This window comes from Cryptomeria japonica, chromosome 5 (assembly GCF_030272615.1).
Source record: "Cryptomeria japonica chromosome 5, Sugi_1.0, whole genome shotgun sequence".
Taxonomy (NCBI): Eukaryota; Viridiplantae; Streptophyta; class Pinopsida; order Cupressales; family Cupressaceae; genus Cryptomeria; species Cryptomeria japonica.
This window is the reverse complement of record NC_081409.1, coordinates 699,401,210-699,428,055: the sequence shown is the minus strand read 5'-3', so window position 1 is coordinate 699,428,055 and position 26,846 is coordinate 699,401,210.

Genomic DNA, 26,846 nt, shown 5'->3' with positions numbered 1-26,846 from the left:
AAGATAACATTTATACCTTCTATTATTTAATTGAAAATGACTCCTTGTTTTATATTAATATAATGATCATGTTTTTAATTTAACTTTACCATAAAATGTTGTTAAATAAATATATAATTATTGATACATAACATTTACCATATAACATGTTACTAAATAAATATAAGCTATAAATATACAATATAAAACTTAATGCATTATAATTATTAATATTAAGAAATAAGATCTTATCACCATACGATATTATTAAATAGAACCCATATTAATATACAAAAACAAAATACTTATAATATATCGATGCCTTATAAAGTAACACTAAACCTTAAACATTATACGAGCGTATTGCACCCAACAATCACATTGTATGTGATGCGGTGCGTATGGTTTAAGGCACCGAAAGGAGTTATAGGTGGACCAGGGAGTGGTGACTCCAATAGTCACCACCGCTCACCCCTCCCTCAACAGTCACGACCCATGGTTGGGTCCACTCCAACCACCCACACCCCCCCCACTAGTATTAAAAGCATGACTTGAGGCGGAAGACAGGGAGAAAGGAAAAAAGGCGTACGCAGGAGATAGTGATAGGGTGAAGGATAAAGTCAAAAAAGCAGAAGGGATAGAGGTAAGTCACTTAACCGCCATTATTTATTATGCAATAAGGTTGCATAAATCAGTAGGGTTACATATCAAAGAATAGATATTCATTAAGAACATCAGTACATAAATATATGTAGTTTTTTAATTCAGTACATAGCATATACATAGATGTGGCTAGAATACAATTGTATGAAAATAGAGATTAATTTAATAGAAATCAATATAATATGAATATACAATATGAATGAACCTCCATGTGTTGAATTAACTAATGAATAAATTGCAACTACAAATTGAGAATAAACAATATTATTCAATTAAAGACTAGTAGGAATGAATTAAGATATTTCCATGTTAATGAATGAGGCAATTGCATATCCAAACCTAATGAGATTTATGAAGAATAGAGCAACAAGGATAGTAGGAACTAGGCCTCTGTCAGGTAGGCCACCCACTGCAGATGACTAAAGGTCTGCTAGCAGTTGGGCCAAGGGGGAGTGTACCGCCCTTGGGCCTGATAAGCGCTACGGGCATCCTATTGCAGCTAGTCCTCTTGATCTCATTAGGAACTAAATATGGGATTGACTTATTGATACAAGTGACCTTAAGAGAATTTACTAATTACACTTTAGATAAATCATTCATATCGAAATCAATTGTTGAAATGCATTGTTTATATGTTTTTTTTTAGATTGCGGATTTGGGGACATTACAATTGGTATTAGAGCCTGATTCTGCCATCCTGTTAAGGGTTGTTAATGCAAACTTATCAAAGGAGAACCAGAGGAAATAGTAACCACATGGGTGAACCATTGGAAAATGAACTTAGAACATTTATGGAAAATAATGATAGAAATACTCAAGCTTTGATAGAGCAAAATGAAAAAACAAGCCAGGCTTTGCTTCAAGCCTTACAAGATATGAATACCACCATGAATACTTTTAGGAATCATTCCAATGGTAGAGAAGAAAACTCTAATCATTCTAAAAACACTCATAATACATCCTCTAGCTCCAGGATCCAAAAACCCAATTTCCTACCTAGAGAGGAAAACAATAGGGAAGAAACAAACACTAACTCCTCCATGAATAACACAGAAGAAATGGTTGTGGCCTACGCTAGATTAGAGCTGGAAGTAAGAGAGGATGTATCTTTTAGGGAATTTTGTGAAGCAAAGAAAAATGAGACCCCTAAGAGAAAACCAATTAGCAGGGATCTAAAACATAAAGTTAATAAACTATCAATACCTAACTTTGATGGCTCAGGGAAAATATCAGCCCAAGCATGGATCCAAAAACTTAATACATATTTAAATCTCAGCCCCATGATAGAAGATGATGCAGTCCAATTTGCCATTTTACACCTAGAAGGTTTAGCCCATGAATGGTGGTATCATGGCACCCTCACACAAGGTCATGATGGTATAACAACATATGACGAGTTCACTCAGAAGCTCATTAAGAGATTTGAGAGGAAACACCCACAAAAAGATTTCAAAGAATTAACTCTCTTAAGACAAAAGGGAACAGTGGAAGAATACATCACCGAATTTCAAAAAATTTCCGTAAGGGTCTCAGGAGTGGATGAGGACAGGCTCACCTATCTTTTTGTGGAGGGACTCAAAGACTCCATTAAAGGATTGTTGAGAGCATTGAAACCCCCTACCCAAGACGATGCCATAGATAAAGCTTTGGGCCTATGAGACACTTCAACTTGGGAGAGACCATCCAAAACATTCACTAAAAATACACATACTAAAGAATGGCCTAGAAAGGGAAACACCTCTAAAGAAAAAGAAGAACTTAAGAGAAAGAACGTATGTTACCATTGTCATGAGAAATGGGAACATGGCCACATTTACAAAGAGGGAAATGAAAGAGATATGCATAGAAGAAAAAAATTTGTGTTTTAAGTGCAAAGAAAAGTGGCAAGCGGGTCACATATGTGGGAGGAAGAGCCAAGCACACAACTTGGAAGCCTTATCTAGCGATGAAGAAGAAGAACTCAATGAACCCCCAAGCAAAAGGAAAAAACTTACCGAAGACGTGCAAGTATCATTAGCAGCAATTTCCATAGCCTCAAAACACCATCCCTTTAGAATCAAAAGTGTGATCAAAGGGCAGAGAGTAATTGTACTACTGGATAGCGGGGCTACCCACAACTTTATTGATAAAAGCTTGGTTAAGAGGTTGAAACTAACAACACAAGAGTTTAAGGGGTTCCAAGTAGCCCTTGCCAATGGATCCACTTCCTCATGTAACAAAAAAATCCTTCAATTAAGCATAACATTAGGGAAATACCATACCAAAGAAGATTTCTATGTGGTCAAGTTAGGGGATTCAGATGTATTCCGAGGAATTCCTTGGATACATTCCTTGGGAAGATTCTACCTCGATCACCCCAAATTAGAATTATGTTTCACTCAAAATGGGCAGGAAGTACTAATCAAAGGGTTGCATGATGGCACAACCAGAATGATAACCTCCAAAAGAATGGAAAGGATTTTTAGACGTAGTCAAGGAGAGTGGGCTGCCCAATGCATGGTACTAGACCAAAATTCAACCCAAAGGGAAGCCATTCATATTGATATTAAACCCATTATTAGAAAGCATAAATGGGTGTTTGAAGACATCCCAAAAGGACTGCCACCCAAAAGAGGTTTTGAACACACTATTGAACTTGAAGAAGGTGCAAAACCAGTAATCTCCACCCCTTACCGCCATCCAAGGGGCTATAAGGAAGAAATTGAGAAAGCTATCAAAGAGCTTCTAGAAATGGGGCACATTCAACCTAGCTCCAACCCTTTCGCCTCCTCCGTTGTATTGGTAAAAAAGAAGGATAGAACAATGTGAATGTGCATTGATTATAGAGCACTCAATAAGAAGACTATAAGAAACCGATACCCCATCCCCAGGGTGGATGAACTTATAGATGAATTACATGGAGTAGTATACTTCTCAAAAATAGATTTGAGTTCAGGATACCATCAAATAAGATTGAGGAAGGAAGATGTTCCCAAAACAGCCTTCCTATGCCATTATGGCCACTTTGAGTTTTTGGTCCTTCCATTTGGCCTTACAAATGCCCCTGCCACCTTCCAGTCATGCATGAACCACATTTTCAAGGGACAGTTAAGGAAGTTCCTGTTAGTATTTTTTGATGATATATTGATTTACAACAAAACTTGGGAAGCACACTTGAGACATATAGATGAAATATTAGGCCTACTTGAACAACATTCTCTTTTTGCCAAAATGTCAAAATGTGAGTTTGGGATGGAAGAAATTTTGTATCTTGGTCATAAGATCAGTAACCATGGAGTTAAGGTAGATGAAGAAAAAATTGAAGCCATCAAAAATTGGCCAAAGCCCCGAACCCTCACTCATCTCAAAGGTTTCCTAGGTTTATGCAGTTACCATAGAAGATTTGTTAAAGGATTTTCGAAGTTAACTTCTCCCTTAACCAATTTAACTAAGAAGGGAGCATTTTTATGGTCAGATGAAGCCCAATCCACATTTGAAAAGCTTAAAGAGGTGATGAGTTCTTGCCCCATCTTAGCAATACCGGACTTCTCAGCACCTTTTGAGCTTTATTGTGATGCCTCAGGAGAAGGCATCGGAGCTGTCTTAATGCAAAAGAAACATCCCATAGCTTTTGAAAGCAGGAAACTTAGAGACATAGAAATGACCTATTCGATTAACGATAAAGAAATGCTAGCTATTATGCATGCATTAGAAAGGTTCAGACAATACTTGATCTGTGGGAAGTTTATAGTTAAAACTGATCATAACAGCTTGAAGTTCTTTCTCAATCAAAAAGATTTGAATGATAGACAACATAAATGGGTGAGTAAACTTCAGGCATATAATTTCAACATAGAATATATGAAAGGGAAGTATAATGTTGTGGCAGATGCCCTCTCAAGGAAGCCCTACTTGGGGTCTTTATCAGTCCTATCTATAGATTGGAAGGCAGCTCTAAGTACCGAATATGCCAAAGACAAATTCTCTAGCAACATTCTAGATGGGAAAGAAACAGATGAAAATTATCGAGTAATTGATGACCTCATCCTCTACAAAAATAGAATCTATATTCCATCCGGATCAAATATGAAAGTAGACATTATAAGGACTTATCATGACCTTCCTTTAGCGGGTCATCAAGGGTATTATAAGACCTACAAGCAGACCAGAGAAAGATTTTCATGGAAGGGGATGAAGGAAGATGTACTGAGGCACACCCAAGAATGCATGGTGTGTCAAAGAAATAAAGAAGAACACACTTTTCCTTCAGGATTACTCCAACCACTACCCATCCCAAATCAAAAATGGGAGAGTATATCCATGGACTTCATAACAGGACTCCCAAAGGTACAGAATAAAGATTGCATTTTTGTAGTAGTGGATAGATTAACGAAATATGCACATTTTATGGCCATTCCTTCAAGTTTCGGAGCATCACAAGTGGCCGATGCCTTCTTTAAGGAAATCTTCAAGCTACACGACTTACCCAAGAATATTGTGAGTGACAGAGATAGATAATTTCTTAGCATATTTTGGCAAGAACTATTAAAACTAGTAGGGACAGAGTTAACACCAAGTACCAGTTATCATCCACAGACCGATGGGCAAACTAAAATCATAAACAAATGGATAGAAGGTTATCTAACGAATTATGTTTCAAGTTAGCAGAATGTTTGGGTAAAATGGCTTCATCTTGGAGAGTATTGTTACTGTAGACACCCAAAATTGTCCAGTCTAATTAAATAAATATTTTATTTATTTAATTATCTAAGCCTAATTCTTCTATTAATTAAATAAATCTTTATTTATTTAATTAATTCATTTATCCTCTTCTAACCTTATTTCTCATTTAAATAAATACATTTATTTATTTAAATTATCCTTTTCCTAAATTAAATAAATATTTTATTTATTTAATTGATTCCACTTCTTCTATTAATTAAATAAATATTTATTTATTTAATTAATTCATTAACCTTTTCTACCCATGACACATGTCATTCATCTCTTAATTCCTACACTACCTACCTCTTTCATTATTTTATTATTTCTTCTACCTACCCTCTAATCCTAGCCGACCTCCTTTTACACCTCTCAATCTTATCCCTCCATTTCATATTGTGTCTTCTATTTAAGGAGATGCTTCCTTCATTATCAAACCCTAATCGACAATCTTGAGGACTTGGCTACACTACGATCCTACTTGCAACCACATTCCGTTCTTTGTTGAGCTCTTGTGCACATAAAATCTGAGAGCAAAAATATCAAGCAAGATCAATGGAGATAGGAAGAATGGAGATCAAAACCCTATTGGACGTGTGATGGTATAATCTTTGTGATTTCATTTGATTTGCATTGTCTTAGGTAATCTTCATATGTTATGGTGGATCTTTGTTGTTGTTAGGCTAGGGTTTGGTGGTTGAATTCATTTAGCCTATCAATATTGTTATTATTGTTATCCATTTTCACCATAAACATTTTGGCACGCCCGGTGGGACTCTTGTCCCTTTGCATTTAACCTCCTTGTTGCAGATTTTGCGTTTTTAAAGTTGCAGATCAGACATTTTCGACAGCATTTTTTGGTATTTTCGCGTCTGCACACTTTCGGACCACGTTTTTTATTTTCTAGCGCATCTACGACATCTGGATCCGCGTCTGTGTTCTCGACAAAATTTTATTTTGCAGGTTTCAGAAAAGAGCGTTTGTGTTACGGAAACGCGTCTGTGTCAATTTTATCCGCGTCTGGGTCTGCAACGCACGTCTATGGTTTTTACCCACGTCTGTGTCTCATAGAGCCGCATTTGTGTCTCAGAGACGCGTCTGTGTAGAGGGTAATCACGTTTGTGTATCACTTGTTTCAAAATTTTGAATTTTTATTGATTCAGTTTTCAGATTTTGCACTTAGGGTTTCAGATCTGGTTTATTTTGAGCTAACATTTTCAGATCTAGCTAACAAAATTGGTGCAGCTTGCCTTGGAAGCTAAATCATTTGGTTGAAGGCCCCTATTTCACAAAGTCTTATGGGTTTTAGAAATTTACATAACTTGTGTGTTTGCAGGAAGAGGTGATTATTTCAAACAATACAAACTACTAACAACCTTTTGTTGCAGGTCCTTGGCAAGGGTTTTTGATTTTTATTGTGTGCCTTGTTTTTATAGAATAGAAAACACTTCCATTGGTGCACTAAAATTGAATCATTATCTTTTGTGTCTTGAGCAATAGGCTCTTTTTGTTTAATCTTTAGAGGGCCTATCTTCCCGTGTGGTCATTAGGATTACTAGTGAGAAGAGAACGACCCAAGTGGTAGCGAGGAAAACCCACCTCTTCCGAACCACTATAATCAAATGTATTCATGGTGAAAACTATGAATAACATGTGCTGATTAGTTCATACCGACACTATGTCTCCCCATAAACCTGTTTGATCAAATTTATTTGATCATTTGTAGGGCGTAACCCCTACCGGTTGGGAACCTTCTGTATTTACAGAGCTGAAAGTGTCGCATGTATGGCCACACGAGCAGATGCCCTTACTAGCACCTTTTTGTTTTAGAAGCCCAAATCCTTCTCGTTGTTAGGGCAGGAGGTCGGACCTTTGGTAGCGGCCCACACACATACGGTTCTTAATAGAGATACAAAGTTTGCCATGGGGAGTTTTCATGGGGATTGATGCTTGGCTGACCCGAGAAGTGAGTGCCAAGGGTGGAGCTAGTGAGGTCAAGCATCTAAGTATCCGCTCTGAATAGCGTAGCCTTGGGGGTAAAACCCCATGTGGGATCAACAACTATTGTCTTGGCCAGCCATAAGAATTGTGCTTGACTTATTTTAAAACATTCAAACATTCAAGACCAAACAACAAAACATTGTGTCTTTTGTGTCTTCAAGTGTATGCAAAACAATTTTACATCAAACAACACACTTTTCTTGGAGTCATTTAGAGTCTAGACATTTGCAAACATTGAGTCCTCATCAACATTGTGTCCTCTTGTCACGAAAAACAGTCAAACAGTCAGATTTGGTCATAACAAAACGATGTCACAGATTGGAAAAAATTGCACAAAGTTTACAGAAACGCGTCTGTGTCTGTTCAAATCGCGTCGGTGTCATCTAAACGCATCTGTGAAGGGCAGAATCACATCTGTGTTTATAACAACGTCTATGTTGAACAGAGCCGCGTCTGTGTTGGGGAACCGCGTCTGTGAAGTATACAAGCGCGTCTGTGTCCAGAATTGAAAAAAAAAATAATTTTACAGTCCAGCAAGCAAACACAGTCAGTTTCGGAATTCTTGAGCTTCCTAGGTTGTTTCTCCAGGTTTCATCTAGCATTCAACCTATTTTTGGGTTTCACACAGTCCATCATTGCTTCACATCTTGCTTTACATTCACACTTGTCTAAACTTGAGTCAAAAGGTCACTTGCTTGTCCTCACTATACTTCATCAACACACTACATACAACTACACTTTGTTAAGTGGTCCCTCATCAAGGTTTCTTACCTTTGGGTCTCATTTGGTCTTACTTAGAGTCAAGGTCAGCTTACCTCATCAAGAGAAACTATCCTCTCTTTGGAAGCCACACCTACTCTGCTACATACATACTTGGTCTTACACTTTGGACATTGCAAGTACACCTCAAATTCATTTACACTCCATCCAACTCTTGGTCTTCCATACTTTTTCCAGTTTCATCTAGTCTCACACATCTTGGTCAATACCTAGTTCATGGTTGAAACCCGTCTTCAAAAATCTAGGAGAGAAACTAAAGAGGCTCAAGAGTCCGCAAACATGAGTTCTTATGAGTATGACAATGATATATTTTTCAATCCTAAGTACACTACATTACCTGACATGGATGTCTATAGAAACATTCCAAATGTTGAGAACATGGACACTACAAACAACAATGCTACACACAATGACAATGTGGACAACTTTTCAATACATTCAGCAGATGTGGAAGAATCCATTATGAATCCCCATTTTAATCGATTGGTTAAGGAAATAATGAGGAGGGATAGACAATACTTCTTACAAATGATGGCACAAAGTGGAGCCAAGATACCTCACGATTTTGACATGTCTCAAATAATGGAAAATCGACCTTTGCAACAAACTCACTCCAACATGGATCAAAGGAGGCCTAATAGTGGAGGAAATAGAGGACCATATATGGTACCTGAATCACCATCATCTTTGCTTCAAAAACCAGAGGTCCCACACACACATGGTCAAGCATATGATACTCACCTTCGCAGACCATTATGGAAGTCTTATGCAGACAGATATGCTCAATCACATACTCAAGTTATGGATCAACCAAAGCAATTGGATATTCAAAGGCATACTCAAAATTTGGACACAAGGAAACCCCGTGTCAAATTTGGGGGCAACATAATAGAACATGACATGCCTGTAGAGTATGGTATACATGCACAAAATAGATATGGTGTTCCTCAACACGAATCTGTACCAAGTGGTCCATATACACAGCATCATTACAGACCTCCTCCATATGAACATGTATATGATCAATATCATCCATATATGCAACATGCTCCTCCTCAAATTGGTGCCTCAAACATGGGGTATGCTTCAAGAAGTCGATTTCCACCTAAGAGCAATTTGGAGCAACAAATCAAGGACTTACAAAAGAAAATGGAGGACATAAATACACCGAAGCCAACATACACAATGAGAGACATATGTCCTTATCCATTTGAAAAGAGCATTCCAATGCCTCCATTTCCTACACACTTTGTGACACCTAAATTTGATAAGTATAGAGGAAAATGGGATCCTAAGGCACACATAAGACAGTTTTTCACAGCTTGCATTGAAGTAGCTTCAGAAGAGACATATTTGATGAGATTATTCCCACAAAACTTAGGCGATCAAGCTATGGAATGGTTCTCCCAACTCCCACCTGGTATTAAGTCATGGGGTGACTTAGCAAAGGCATTTATCCAACATTTCTCCTACAATATAGAGACAGACATATCAGTCACTACTTTATGCAACACCAAGCAAAAAGAGGGAGAGTCTTTTGCATCATTTTTACAAAGATGGAGAAATCTAGCTAGTAGATGCTCTTGTGAAATTCCACAGAAACAAATGGTAGAAATGTTCACCCAGAACGTTAACAAAGACATTGGCTATGATCTAAGGAAAGCTTGTTTGTCCACCTTCAAGGACGTTATTGAAAAAGGCTTAGCAACAGAGAAGGTCCTAATTGAACAAGGAGTCATTAAGATATTCAAGGAAAACAAAGACGACTTTAAAGGAAAAGACAAGCCAAGATTTTGGAATAAAAACAAGAACACAGTCAATGATGGTGTTGTTGATGCCAACACAGTGCGACCCAAATTCATCTTTTCGGGCTCAAGTTCTACAAACAATCAAGTGAATAATCAAACAACTTCTAGATCACGAAGGAAGTACACCCCATTGGGAGAACCACTTGAATCAGTCTTCAAAAAGCTTGTGGCAAACAAGGTGATCACAGTTCCAGATTTTCCTCCATATGAACTAAAGGTTAAACCAAATTGGTGGAATGATGATGAGTATTGTGAGTTTCATAAGAGCAAGGGTCATAAAACAGGAAATTGTCGTCGACTGAAGAATATTGTACAAGATCTCATTGATAGAGGTGACATTTAGATTGAGGGACACTCATCCAATCAAGAACATGAGATGTTTAGGGAACCATTCCCAAAGCATGACAAGGGAAAAGCTAAAGTCACAGATGATCAAGCCAACTATACTAGAGTACCTTACAACTATGATTCAACTATCAATCATATCTCGATGGACAATCAGGTCTCTACTATTATCATCAAGGACAAAACTCTTGAGAGTTCTACCCAGCGACCCAAGATTGTCCTAAGAGGTGTTGGATCTTCTTCGGAACCTACCTCTGAATGTCATGTTACAACTCGTCGAGGTAAAATCACTTTGCAAGGTGCCTCCACTAAAAACACCGCTTCTTCATCAACCAAACCTGAGTATGACCTTGTAGAACAGTTAGGGAAGACACCCGCACTCATCTCCATTCTTGAGCTCCTACGTATATCCCCCGCTCATAAAGCTATTCTTGACAAAATTTTGAGAGACCCCGCCATTCCTACTGATCTGAACGTGGACCAGTTTCAAGCCATGGTGGGATACCTTTCCGTTCCACACTCCCTTACATTCACAGAAGCCGATGATGCCTCCGTAAGTCAGCCACATAATGCACCGTTACACATTAAAGCTTTCATACACAAACATAGAATCAAACGAGTCCTGATAGATGGAGGAGCTGGTCTAAACATTTGTACATTGAGCACCATTAAACAATTGGGATATTCTGATAAAGCTGTGAATTCAACAAATCAAATTACCATCAAGGCATATGATGATGAAGAACGCTCATCCAAGGGCACAGTCACCTTACCTCTAGGAATTGGACTAGTTACAAAGGATGTGGTTTGTCAAGTCTTGGATCTAGATCTCACTTATAATATATTGCTAGGACATCCTTGGATTCATGAAATGAGGGCAGTCCCATCGACATATCACCAATGCATTAAGTTTCCTCACAATGGAGTCGAGGTAATAGTTAACGGTGATCCTAATCCATTCATATATTGCAATAACCTGAGATCACATACTGAGACCATCATTCCCAGTAATCGTGAAGCTGTTCCTTCTTCGGCATACATTGATCCTGAGTCATTAAAACCTTCGACATCAAAACAAGGTGACCTTAAAGGCAAATTTTAGGACAAAGGCATGGGAGAATACACTTTAAATCAAACCATGTACTTACGACAAGTCATGAGTTCTCCAAAGGAATATGGAAAACCACATCCTAACAAGCAAATATCTATTGTGGTATTCAAATGGGACCCTACTACCTTTCAAAGATGGGGTGAACTGGAAGAGGAAGGTTTATACAAAATGCTATACAGAGACATTGAAGATGACACACAAGGTCACATCAATATACCCTGTGAGAAATATGGTAAAGGCTTCAAGATTCTACAAAAATTTGGGTATGATGGAAAAAGCCCTCTTGGGTTACGAAAGGAAGGTGTCATTGAACCTTTACAACCTGAATTGACTGTAAAAAGGGAACGTTCGAAGGGACTTGGTTTTCTAACTTCCAAGATCCACACTAAAAGGACAGAAAAAGCATCACAAATCAAAGTTGCCAAAATTCAACAAGAGGATCGCTACTCCACAGATGCCAACGAATGGGAATGGGGTTCAGACAAATCCTCCAGTGACTATGAGCTCACAGAGACATTCAAAGAGCCAGATGAACCCACAGAAGAATAGGAATTTTATAAAAAGTTCAGAGTTGGTCAAGAAACAACCTAAGAGAATTCCACATAGTCTTTGTCTCAAGGTTCTAGGTTGAAATCACATAGGATGAGAACACCTGTCCCGGAATGCGCTACTAGTGATGACAATTTGGATTCGCTCGCAATTGAAACTGATGAGGAGAGTGCCATCAATGACCTCGATGATTTCCTTGATATACCCGAATATAACCATATCTTCACTCTTAGCCCCGCTAACTTCGAAGACATTAAAGGCCTTCCCTTTGTTCACCATCAACTCATTGACTGGGATCATGAAGGACCAGCACAGTTTGACACATTCCAAAATGATGAAGCTATTATTGACTATCTTGGCATACGAGATGATCTTCCCCCTGGGGACCACAAAGAAGGATACACTATAGAACTCAACAACATAGCATATTTTGGTGAGGGTGTCGGACCTTCCAGTCGCCAAAATGTGAAAATAAGAACAAATCAAGGGTCTTATGGTGAAAACCACACTGTGGCGCTATCTGATCCCAAAAAAGTAAAAAGAAAGGACGTATCTGAGGGCGAAAACCTCTCTGAGGCACCCGAAGATTGAAGGCTTGACATTCTCCCAGCATCATATGAAGAAAAGTCATCCATGTTGGTCGAGGAGACTATCAAAACAAACATTGGTACAGAAGAGGTTCCACACAACATATTCCTGGCTCAATCATTGACAGAGTCCGAAAGGTTGAAATTCATAGGCTTCTTCAAAGAACAACAAATCAACTTTGCATGGTCATACGCTGATATGCCTGGACTGGATCCAGATTTGGTAATGCATCATTTGATAGTCAAACCGGAGGCAAAGCCAGTGAAACAGAAATTAAGAAAAATGCATCCACAAGTGGCATTACTAGTCAAAGCAGAACTTGAGAAATTATTGGATGTCGGATTCATACGCCCAATTGATTATCCTGAATGGATCTCCAATTTAGTACCTATCAGTAAACTAGATCACAACATCAGAATATGTACAGATTTCAGAGACCTCAACAAAGCTTGTCCAAAGGATGACTTCCCATTACCAAATATTGACTTGATTGTTGATCTCATAGCAGGTCATGAAATGTTATCATTGATGGATGGATTTTTTGGTTATAATCAAATAAGGATCGCACCCGAGGATCAACACAAAACATCATTCACTTGTCCTTGGGGAACTTTCTGCTAGAATGCCATGCCCTTTGGGCTAAAAAATGTAGGTGCTACATATCAAAGAGCCATGACTACTATCTTTCATGATCTCATGCACGTGACCGTGGAAGATTATGTTGACAATCTCTTGGGTAAATCAATAGACAGAGATACACATTTGGACATACTTTCAGTCATCTTTGATCAGTTGGAAAAATACAAAGTAAGGTTAAACCCCAAGAAATGTGTCTTCGGAGTAACCTCCCGGAAGCTCCTAGGATTCATTGTGTCCAAAAGAGGAATCGAAGCTGACCCAGCAAAAGTCAAGGCCATCTTGGAGATGCAACCACCTAGAAATATCAATCAACTTCAATCCTTACAAAGGAGACTCCAGTCTATACGAAGGTTCATAGCGCAACTTGCAGATAAGTGTAATCCTTTTCAGCACCTGCTACATAAAAACATCAAATTCAAATGGGATGATAACTGTCAACAGGCTTTTTAGACACTCAAAGATTATCTTTTGAATCCGCCAGTTTTGATGCCACCAGTTCCAGATCAGCCTCTGTTACTATATATCTCAGCTACTCCAACAGCACTGGGGGCACTCTTAGCACAACAAAGCATGGAAGGCAAGGAAAAGGCAGTATACTATATCAGTCGCACATTGGTGGGATATGAGCTAAACTGCACACCAATCGAGCGTGCATGTCTCGCCGTGGTCTTTGCTTCACAGAAATTATGACATTACATGCTTACTCATAAGACTAAGTTGATTGCAAGGATAGACCCATTGAAATACCTTCTCAACAAAGCAACACTTACTAGGCAACTAGCCAAGTGGGTAATGATCCTGAGTGAATTGGACATCAAGTATGTGGACAAAAAAGCAATAAAAGGACAAGCGATCGCAGATCAATTAGCAGATACTCCCATGATTGATGATGTTCCTCTAAATTCAAAATTTCCAGATGAATCCATTCTAACAATATCACATGCAAAGCCATGGCAACTGTACTTTGACGGCTCATACACAGCATGGAGCAGGAGCGGGCATCCTCTTTATAACTGCTCGAGGAGATTCTATACCAAAATCATACCGCTTATCATTTCCTTGCACTAACAATATAGCGGAATATGAGGCATTAACAACTGGATTACGAATTGCAGTTCAGTGGAAGATTCAGGAACTTCATATTTTTGGGGATTCTCAACTGGTCATCCGTCAAGCAACTGATGATTACCAAACAAAAGATGAAAAATTAATGCCTTACAAACAAATGGTGGATGACCTGAAACAACATTTCACAAAGATAGATTTTGAGCAGATACCAAGAGAGCAGAATCGTGCCGCAGATATCATGGCTACAATTGCTTCACTGATTGATCTACCTCAAAATGAGACCGGCTATGAGTTCTTGGTGGACAACCTTTTGGTTCCTTCATATGAGATCACTCCTACTGAAATGATATGTGTTGTTGGTCCCGAATCCCAGTTATATGGTTCCATCTTCACATACCTTCGTGATAATACCCTACCTCCTGATCTATCAAATAACCAACGTCGCACCTTCATTCGCCAATCCTCTCGATATGTCATTTTAGCTGATATCCTATACTGGTGAGGTCTAGATGGCACTCTTCTTAGATGTCTAGAAAGCGATGAAGCTCAGATTGCGTTACGTGAAGTGCATGAAGGGATATGTGGTCCACATGCTAGTGGTCCTACCTTAGCCAAGAAACTCATTAGGACTGGATATTACTGGCCCAACATGGAAAAAGACTCATATCAGTTTGTCAAGAAATGTAAGCAATGTCAAATTCATGGAGACCTCATACATGCGCCAGCACAAGAACTACAACCACTTGCGTCTCCTTGGCCCTTTTGTCAGTGGGGACTCGATTTCATAGGCAAGATTCACCCTCCTTCTTCTAATGGTCATAAATTCATTATCACTGCCACAGAGTATTTCACAAAATGGATTGAAGCCGTACCTCTCACACAAGTCACTGGAAAACAGATTGCTACATTCATCCTTAACTATATCATTTGCCGATATGGTATCCCTGTTTCCATTATCATTGATAACAGGCGTCCCTTCAAAAATCAAGATGTGCGTGAACTCTGTGACCGCTTCCATATTTCCCATCGTTTTTCCACACCATATTACCCCCAAGGTAATGGCCAGGCTGAGGCGTCTAATAAAACAATCCTTAAAATCCTCAAGAAGACAGTCGATGATGCTGGCCGTAACTGGCATATCCAACTTAATCCTGCACTTTGGGCCTATCACACAAGTATTCGCACACCTACAGGAGCTACACCATATTCACTTGTCTACGGCGCTGAAGCCATCTTGCCTATTGAGGTCAAGTTACCCTCTTTATGGGTCTCTTTGCAAAACATCATCAGTGATGAAGACTATAGGGTTTCTTGCTTATAAGAGCTGGAACTACTGGATGAACGGAGACAAACTGCTTTTAATCATCTCAAAGCTTACCAACAACGAATGAGTCGCAGCTACAATCACAAGGTCAAACCTCGCACATTTGAGGTCGGTGACTTGGTTCTCAGAGAAAACCCCAAGAATCAGCAAGACAGAGAGAAGAAGGGAAAGTTCGAACCAAACTGGCTTGGTCCTTACATCATTACAATAGCATATGGCTCTAGGGCATATCAGCTCTCAACTACAGAAGGTGAACCTTTGGAGGATCCTATCAACAACATGCACCTTCGCAGGTTCTACACATAGCTCTTCGGAATATCCTAATTCAAAAATACAAAAAAATCAAAAAATTCAAAAATACAAAAAAAAAAAATTATAAAACAAAAAAAATCGTTACTTGGTGAAAACCTGGCAAACAGGCGCCTTGTGACACAAAAAACATTGAAAAATCAAAAAAAGTAAAGAGAAATAATTTTGTCCAATGGTGAAAACAACTTTGGTGGCGCCCTGGGCAAGTACCATGGTGAAAACTGGGTCACCAGTGCCATGCGTAGAGACATTGCTCCTCCCTCCTTCAGGATTCTCTTTCATCACTTCACTTTGCACACACTCACGACCAATTCGTTCATAATAAACTTATCCATTCCCATCATGGCTTGTTATTGATCTACCCAAGATTAGTTAGCCATTCCTAATAAACCTCCCTTTCCATCCATAATAAATCAGATCCTATCCGTGGCTACGACAAATTCTTACGTCTAGTGATGGGTGTGAAACTGAGAACATCACATGTTTCGAGGAGTACAGTTTCTTCCAACTTCCTTCAGTCTATCCACGCACAATCCGCAATAAAACAACATCTACATCGCCAGTCTGCAATAAAGTTTCATCTTCTCCGCAATAAAGTATCAGTTTCATGGATTCAGTCAGTTTCAGATGAGACACAGCAGCAACAATGGGCTTCAACAAAATCAAATCTTTCAACAGACTTAGACAACATATGGTTCAGTGCTATCTATCCTTTTTGTGAAAGTAAACATTGTGACCACAATCAAATAAGACTTATACAAGTGACAAGAGACACTAAACTTGAGGACTACAGTGGATGTTGGTGTCGAGTCTTGGTTTTCTTTTGATTTTATCTTTTGGTGACATGTCTTTTACCTTTTCCAAGATGTCTCTGACTAGAGATTCTATCTCCAAGATGTCTTTGACTAGAAAGGCGAGGATGGGGTATCGTCACCTATTTGTATTTGCTATCTGTGGATTGTCTCTTAGTAATGCTATGACTTGTCCAAGGATATGAGGACACTGTGAGTCTAGTGTGAACTATGGCATTCCTTGTTTGTGACTGTCTTATCTCCATGCAAACAGGTACAATGACTTTCTGGGTCGAACATATGCCTCGATTGTCATAACCTATTTTTCCATAATAAGCTCAATGATGATAACGCACAAGAAGCTCTTTCACGTTCATATCTTCTATCTTTCATCCCCCTTTCTTGATTGACTTCCATCGTCCTTCTCAAGTCCATGTAGCCTGCTATCACATGACTGAGTATAATGTCATGCCAAAAACATTTGCATTTCATGTAGTTGCACCTGCATTACCACATATAAGCATTTCATACATACATGCATATCGATATCACAACTGCATCACATCCTGCACACAACACCTATTAGCACAATTTACATTTGCATTATCATATTCATTTGCATTTACATACATTCACATTTGCATCATGCCTACACATATACAAAATAAAAGAACAAATACATTTCATTTCATTACATACATATTTGCATCCATATTATAAGCATCACATAAAACATACATCATAAGAACATCTCATCACATAGGTACACATGCATATAGCTGCCGCAACATCACATAGGTACACATGCATATAGCTGTCGCAACATCACATAGGTACACATGCATATAGCTGTCGCAAGGATGAATCATCTCATATATAATCAAAAAGTGTCATGATACAATGATGTCAAAATCATATGACTACAAGCACCCGCAGGTGTCTACATCATCATACAAAAATGGTACAAAACTGATACAAAGGGGGCCCCCTATGGCTATGATAAACTCCCTCCCTCGGAGCCGCTTGGCCTCGGTGGAATCTGAGCCCCTAAGGGACCCGCCCCAGGATCATCCCGCCTGTCCCCTCTATCTGGTGGTGGTGGAGGACCCATGACCCCACCACTAGATACCTGCCTCCTCCGACTCCCTCCCGTAGCTGTCGCTGTACGTGACGATCTATGGAAGCTCCTCGCCCACTGATCTGTTGGCACTGCACCATAGTAGAGGTCCCTCCAGTACCCTATCTCCTCTCCTGCCCGTAGGACATATGCATATCCTGCCCCTATGTCCTCCGCCGCCTGTCTCCCTGCCCTCAGCGCTGTCTCAACCTTTGTATAGCGCTGGATAGCCTGATCTCTCTCTCGCTCAGTATCCCTGAGCCTCATCCTAAGCTGATCTCTCTCCCTCTCCAGCTCCTGAATCTCATCTGTCTGTCCCTGGCAGATCTCCCTGAGCTCAATCAACTCATCCTCCTCTAGGTCAACCCCCTCTACCTCTGCCTCTGCCTATGGCTCCCCCTCTATGGGTGCCTGCCCCCTATACCTGTACTTGTACTAGTGCCTGTACGGGTACCTATCTCCATCCCTGCTCCTGTGCCTATACTGGCACCTGTCTCTATACATGACCCTGTCCCTGTCTCTGTACCTGTGCTCTGGGACCCTGTGCTGCTGGCACCTGTAAGGGCAATCTACCGTGACCCCTCACCACCTGAGCCTGCCTCTCCTCTCCACCCTCCCTCTGAGGTGCAACTCGCCTCTTTCCAACTACTCCTCTCCTCCTCCGTCGGCCTCTGCCCCCATCACCTCCACCATCATCATCATCTCCTCCACCATCTCTCTCCAGTGCCTCTCCTGGATCTGTCAATCAGGGAAATGGATGCTCTGCCCAATATGTTGTATACTCAGCATCCATCCCAGCATCCTCGATCTCAAGCCACATGTCCTAGGGTAGGGGCACCATCTCGGCTAGCTGTGTGAGTGCCTGATCATGTGACAGTAACGGCCCAAACTGCGCCTGATCTCTGACTGTGCGGGCATACATGCCTGAGCTCCGTGACATCCTCTAGATCCTGCCATACTGTCGGCAAACCCTATCTACCAGCTGTCTCTCTAGCACATAGGGCGTCCGCCCAATCAGGTACCTGCTCTGAAAGGTGTAGGGCAGCTCCACTGCGTCATCCTCCCACTCCTCACAACCTAGATATGGTCTCCATATGACCACATCAATGTCATCAATCACTCACCGCCAATGCTCTAACCTGCCAATCTGCGGCTGTGATGTGATCATGTCGTACAGATGAACAAAGCTGGGTCCATGACCCCTGCCCCTGAAATGTATCGATCGGGTAATCGACAGATGCTCATATGTCCATACCTGCAGCAGTGTCACTCCACAGCCCAATCCCACTGATCCATGATACACAAACTAGTGAAGCTTGTAATAGAAATGGGCCAGCACACATGGTCCCTAGGCGTATCTGGTGTGCTGCGTCACTAGTGTCTCCAGTGCTCCTCCCCAGCCCATCGCCAAACCTCGTGTCACCTTGTCCGGACACAGGAACGCACTGATAGCTCCTCCTATCACTGCCGGCAATGCTAGTCCTGTGGCTGTCATGGTGTCCCAGGCCACATGTCCTGCCCTCATCTCTAATCCAGGGTCCTGAAACACCCATCTCAATGCCTCCCTGTCTCCATCTCGATCGTATGGGATCAGATCTCCATCGATCGACACCCGCAGAATCCTGTATACATCCTCAAGGGTGATGGTCATCTCACCCATTGACAAATGGAATGTGCACGTCTCTGAGTGCCATCTCTCAGCTAGCGCAGTCAGCAAACCCATGTTTGTCCGAAAATCAGGCGCATACAATGCATGTCTCAGACCCATCTCCTCGATGGCAGCTCTATCTCCAACTGACAACTCAGGTCGCAATCTCTGTGTCGACGGGAATCTCTCCCATGACTCCAACATAGGCAAATACTCCTGCAGTCAAGAAAATCAATCATGTCAGTCATTGTGGCATTCACTGTTCATCACAAAATGCTACTCGCTATCTAAATGCACATAGCTATTTATCCTAGTGACACTCACTGTTCATCACAAAGTGTTGCTATCTATCCTAGTAGTACTCCCCGTTCATCACAAAGTACTACGTGTGTGACACTCACTGTTCATCACAAAGTGTTGCTCACATTTGCACTCCCTGTTCATCACAAAGTGCTGCTCATACTTTAAGTACTCCCTGTTCATCACAAAGTACTCTATCTTGGTACTCATTGTTCATCACAAAGTGCCTTGATCTATCCTGATCTTCTCTAGAGGACCTGTTTGAGTGTATCCTCTCAGCAGCTTATCTAATCGACAGCGTATGTTCATCACAGAACTGCCGATTTGACCTAGAAGATAAACTTGCATTTTTCTCTGACATAAACGCGCTTTTATCTCACAAACGTGCCTATAGACTACACAAGCGCGCTTGTACAACATAGACGCGCCTGTATGACACAAACGCGCCTATGACCTGCATAAACGCGGTTGGGTGACATAGACACCCCTTCATGATGCAAACGCGCCTGCATTCTATGCAGACGCGGTTCCAGACGCAGACGTGCCTGGCACCGACACAGACGCATCTGACGGACACAGACGCGCCTGGCACCGATGCAGACTTAGCTAGATGGTTTTTGACAGTTTTTAACCCTAACCTAGAGCACATTTATTGCTCTAACTAGCATGCATTAATGACAAAATTAAATGCGTCAAAGTATGAGAAGGTTTTGCGACACTTACCGGCTCTCCTGCCTCTGCTGGCCTCTGAAATCGGCGAACACGATCGAATCTATGAACGAAAGCCATCGCTGCTGACTGCTGCTGCTTTTTTCTCGCTCTGCAATCTGCTCTCGTGGATGTGTAGATGACAATGAGGATGTATTTTCCCCCGTGGTCTATCTTATAGCCTACCCTAGCCCTCGCCCTCATTTCCCGAGTCAGTCTTATATATTCCATGACTTTGTCACTTTATTCGGTCAGTCCATTCTATCCCGCCTTTCTTATCGAGAGATTGTCTGCACTCTTTTCAGACATTTTCATCCAATCTCTCGAGGGGGCATATCATTCCCATTTTGGGGCAACTCTGTATCAGCTCATCTTATCTTCTTTGAAACAACGCGACAAGCCGCATTGTCTCAAAGAGGGGCAAAATGTAGACACGCAAAATTGTCCAGTATAATTAAATAAATATTATTTATTTAATTATCTAAGCCTAATTCTTCTATTAATTAAATAAATCTTTATTTATTTAATTAATTCATTTATCCTCTTCTAGCCTTACTTCTCATTTAAATAAATACATTTATTTATTTAAATTATCCTTTTCCTAAATTAAATAAATATTTTATTTATTTAATTGATCCCACTTCTTCTATTAATTAAATAAATCTTTATTTATTTAATTAATTCATTAACCTTTTCTACCCATGACACATGTCATTCATCTCTTAATTCCTACACTACCTACCTCTTTCATTATTTTATTATTTCTTCTACCTACCCTCTAATCCTAGCCGACCTCCTTTTACACCTCTCAATCTTATCCCTCCATTTCATATTGTGTCTTCTATTTAAGGAGATGCTTCCTTCATTATCAAACCCTAATCGACAATCTTGAGGACTTGGTTACACTACGATCCTACTTGCAACCACATTTCGTTCTTTGTTGAGCTCTTGTGCACATAAAATCTGAGAGCAAATATATCAAGCAAGATCAATGGAGATAAGAAGAATGGAGATCAAAACCCTATTGGACATGTGATGGTATAATCTTTGTGATTTCATTTGATTTGCATTGTCTTAGGTAATCTTCATATGTTATGATGGATCTTTGTTGTTGTTAGGCTAGGGTTTGGTGGTTGAATTCATTTAGCCTTTCAATATTGTTATTATTGTTATCCATTTTCACCATAAACAGTTACAACACAACCCATCATATGTCTATTAGAATGAGTCCCTTTAAAGCTCTCTACGGGTATGAAGCAACATCCTTTGGGGATCTCATCCGCTCAGAAAGTCATGTACCAGGTGCAAAAGATTTCCTCCAGCAAAACACGGATATCATGAATGCCCTTAAAGATAATCTTCACCAAGCACAAAATCAACAGAAACTGTATGTGGAGAAAAAAAGAATTGAAAGATCTTTTGAAGTAGGAGACTTGGTATTTTTAAGACTCCAACCTTATAAGCAGTCATCCATTAAAATCAGTGGAGCTGAGAAATTGAAACCACGATTCTATGGTCCTTATAAAATTTTGAAGAGGATAAGTGAAGTAGCCTATGAATTGGAGCTACCAGATCACAGCAAAATGCACAATGTATTTCATGTATCCCGACTAAAAAAGGTTTTGGGTCTACACATTTCCCCTTGTACTGAGCTACCCCCAATTGATAATGAAGGGAAGTTGATTTTGGAACCTGAGCTCATCCTTGACAAGCGAGAAAGAGAATTAAGAAGGAGGACCATAACAGAGTACTTAGTCAAATGGAAGAACCTTCCTAGGGAAGATGCCACATGGGAGGGAGATGAGACCATTAATCATCTTAATCCCAGATTGCTTGAGGACAAACAATTTTGAGTGGGGAGGATTGTCATAACCCCACATTTTTGTAATTATTTAATAAAAGATAACATTTATACCTTCTATTATTTAATCGGAAATGACTTCTTGTTTTATATTAATATAATGATCATGCTTTAATTATTAACTCTTAATTTAACTTTACCATAAAATGTTGTTAAATAAATATATGATTATTGATACATAACATTTACCATATAATGTGTTACTAAATAAATATAAACTATAAATATACAATATAAAACTTAATGCATTATAATTATTATTATTAAGAAATAAGATCTTATCACCATATGATATTATTAAATAGAACCCATATTAATATACAAAAACAAAATACTTATAATATATCGATGCCTTATAAAGTAACACTAAACCTTAAACATTATACGAGCGTATTGCACCCAGCAATCACATTGTATGTGATGCGGTGCGTATGGTTTAAGGCGCCGAAAGGAGTGACGGGTGGACCAGGGAGCGGTGACTCCAATAGTCACCACCACTTACCCCTCCCTCAGTAGTCACGACCCATGGTTGGGTCCGCTCCAACCCCCCCCACCCCCGGGTATTAAAAGCATGACTTGAGGCGGAAGACAGGGAGAAAGGAAAAAAGGCGTACGCAGGAGATAGTGATAGGGTGAAGGATAAAGTCAAAAAGTGGAAGGGATACAAGTAAGTCACTTAACCGCCATTATTTATATTAACACATTATATATATATATATATATATATATATAGACACACACACACACACACACATATGGGTATACAATATGAATGAACCTCCATGTGCTAAATTAACTAATGAATAAATTGCAACTACAAATTGAGAATAAACAATATTATTCAATTAAAGACTAGTAGGAATGAATTAAGATATTTCCATGTTAATGAATGAGGCAATTGCATATCCAAACTCAATGAGATTTATGAAGAATAGAGCAACAAGGATAGCAGGAACTAGGCCTCTGTCAGGTAGGCCACCCACTGCAGATGACTAAAGGTTTGCTGGTAGTTGGACCAAGGGGGAGTGTACCGCCCTTGGGCCTGATAAGTGCTACGGGCATCCTATTGCAGCTAGTCCTCTTGATCTCATTAGGAACTAAATATGGGATTGACTTATTGATAACAAGTGACCTTAAGAGAATTTACTAATTACACTTTAGATAAATCATTCATATGGAAATCAATTGTTGAAATGCATTGTTTATATGTTTTTTTTTAGATTGCGGATTTGGGGACATTACATAACTGCTCATAGGCCTCCCTCTTGTATTACCAGTCTATCTGTTGCTCTTTCATTTTATAGAGAATGGGAGATAGAGAAAGATAGAATATAGGAGATAATTGATAAACAACAAAAGGAAATCGAGGTGAGAGATAAACAGATTGTTGAAATGCAGACCAAGGTAGATACCGTGGTAGACATGATTCTTGAATTAATGCAATGTAGGGCTCCACCAAGGGTTTATGCTTTATATTTGAAAGAACAATACCTATGTTTTAAGTTAACGTGCATTGTTAAGAGATTCAAGTCCCTCTTTGGAGACCCCACAAGAGTTTTATCATGCTTATCAAATTTCTCCTGCAGCTATTAGAAATTTACTATGTGAATTGTGTTGGCATGATTGGCATAACTGATGCAAATGAGGAATGATGACTGAACCAGTAAAGGACTGTTTGTGATGACATTGTGATGAAGAGATTGAGATTGCATGATTGATGACTTGAATTAGTTATTTTTGTTGTCATTGATGGAAACTGATGTTTACCAGGTTGCATTTTGTCATCTAAGTCTTTTTGGTCTACCAGAAAGAGCTTACCGGTAAGGAAACAATGAACTGAGAATTAGGACCTTAACCGATAAATGAGGAAATGTTTTGATTGATTTTGGAGATTGATGATGATTGAAGTGTTAAGGTTTGAAATGTGAGTTAGTATCATTGTAATATGTATTTGACCGGAACCACATCATGTTTTAGATATAGGAAGTCATGTTTATGATTTCTGTTGTATTTATGCTAGGGTTTAAGGATCGGCAAATAATTCTCTTAACCGATAATAATTTTTGGTTTGGCGGTGATCTACATCAAGTTCAAATGTTAGTGATGATGTGGCACAACCCGCATGAAGTGTTTGAATTATGTTTTCATGCGATCAAGATGGAATTTCTTGGGAATGTGCAAAGTTCTTAGTGGAATGAGCTAAGGGTTTGACTTTGTATCAGATCTAGTTGTTGTGATGAGTTACGAACAGTCAACGATTGATATTGATTTATAAATGATGTAATGATCCATATGATGATATGTAATGAGCTTTAAAGCTTTGTGATGACCTATGATGTAAGTCTTAGGGTTTTTTAACCGACTAAGTTGTAAAGGTTATTTATGTCAGTACAGTTGATGTTTGTTGTGTCGGTGGTCTTGAGAAGAGTGTGAAGTCGAACCAGAGTGTGAGAGATCTGCCAGAGTGTTGCAGATTTGAAGCAGAAATTGGATGTGATCAAGCAAGCAGTTAAGTGCCTTACCCAAATCATTCACTATTGTTCCCTAAAAATTGTAGCAACTAAAATCCCTTAACCAGTTAGGTCCTAACAAGCCTTACATTGTAAATCCCTTAACCAGATAGCTCAACATATGAGTGTTAAATCCTCTTGCGAGGTTGATCCTAACAGGTCAAAGCTCCTAACAGGCCTCATCATCTAAATCCCTTAATAGGGTATACTCCTATCAGGGCATCTTTGTAAGCTTCTAACCAGGCTAGGCTCCTAATAGGGCGCATTCCGAAAGAGTGCACAATATTTGTGGGTACCAATTCCCACCGTGGTTTTTCCCTATTTGGTTTCCAAGTGAAAAACATGGTGTTCATATGGTGAATGTTTTTATGTATTGTTATGTTTCATTTTTAGATAATGCATAGTTAAAGAACACTCAATGGGAAGTCTTGATAAATTTGATTAGCAGTTGGTTATCAATGATTACCGGTAATGGTAATGAGTTTATTATTGGTTTATGATTGATTTGGTGAAGTTTTATAAGGTTGAGTTTTAAGTTTAAAATTGTTGTTAATATTGATTCACCCCCCCTCTCAGTATTAACTGGATCCTCTAAGATTAACAATTGGTATCAAAATATTAGTCCTCTGTGTGCAGAAAGCTTAACAACTTAAGGGAAAGATCTTGAAGAAAGATGATGAAGGAGGGTCCCGTGTTTACCAAGGACAACTACCGGATATGGAAAGACCAAATGAAGATATACATTAAAGGATTGGGTGCTCAATATTGGAATCATATGGTAAACAAGTATGGTGCCCCTACTCCCAGCCCCTTGACACTGGATGAGCTTAAAGAACAACAAGAAAACATTCAAGCCTTGGAAGCAATTGTAATTACTTTATCTAATTCTAAGTATATAGATGTTCATGGATTAGAAACTGCATTTGAGGTATGGGAGAAATTATAATTGATTTATGGAGGAGATGAACATGTACAAAGAGCTAAGGAAGAAAGTTTAAGAGGCAAATTTGATGACATGAAAATGGTTAATGGTGAGAACATTGCACAATATGGTCAAATGATTAAAGAAGTTGTAGGTGGTATTAAGAGTGTTGGAGGTAAGATTGATGGTGATGTTGTTGTTAGTAAAATACTTAGAACTCTCCTACCACAATATGCTATTAGAGTTTCTGCAATTCAAGAACTGAGATCTATTTCTAAAGATAAAGTCACTGTTGATTCTCTTATTGGAAAGTTGTTTGCATTTGAGTTAAACAACTTTGATAATAGTGTTTCAAAACCGTCTGAATCTTCTTTTAAAGATTTTGTAACCGGTACATCTGTGAGGAAAGGAAAGGATATTTGTCATAATCATGATTGCAGGTCTAGTCATGGCGGTAGCAGAGGTGAGGATGATAATGAAGATCATCTGATGGAACTTGAGGCACTATTGGCTAAAATATTTCCTAGAGGCACTGGTAAGTATAAAGGTAAATTACCCTTGAAGTGTTTCTCTTGCAATAATATTGAACACATAGCTGCTAATTGTCCTAATGGTGATAGAAAGGAAAAGTTCAAAAAATTTAAAGAAAAAGGATGATCTGACTAATGAAAAGGCATTGGTGTCTCACATGGATAGTAGTGATGAATGGATAATAGATAGTGGTTGCACACACCACATGATCGGTGATAGAAACAAGTTCTTATCCATTGAAGAATTTGATGGAGGTATAGTAAGATTTGGTAACAACTCACCCTGCATGGTTAAAGGTAAAGGATCTATTTCATTAAATGGAAAAAGTAATGCATATGATGTCTTTTGGGTTGATAAATTAAAACATAATCTTTTGAGTGTTGGCCAATTAAATGATAAGGGATATCTTCTAGAATTTAAAAGTGGTGTGCAGGATTCTTGGAAGTAATGGAGAATTGATTGCTACTGGAAAGAATAAAAGAGGTAATTTGTTTCATTTGAATACTAATGTGAATAGTTGTTTAGTGGAAAAGATTGAAGACAACCAGTTATGGCACAAGAGATTTTGTCATGTGAATTTTGATAATTTGATA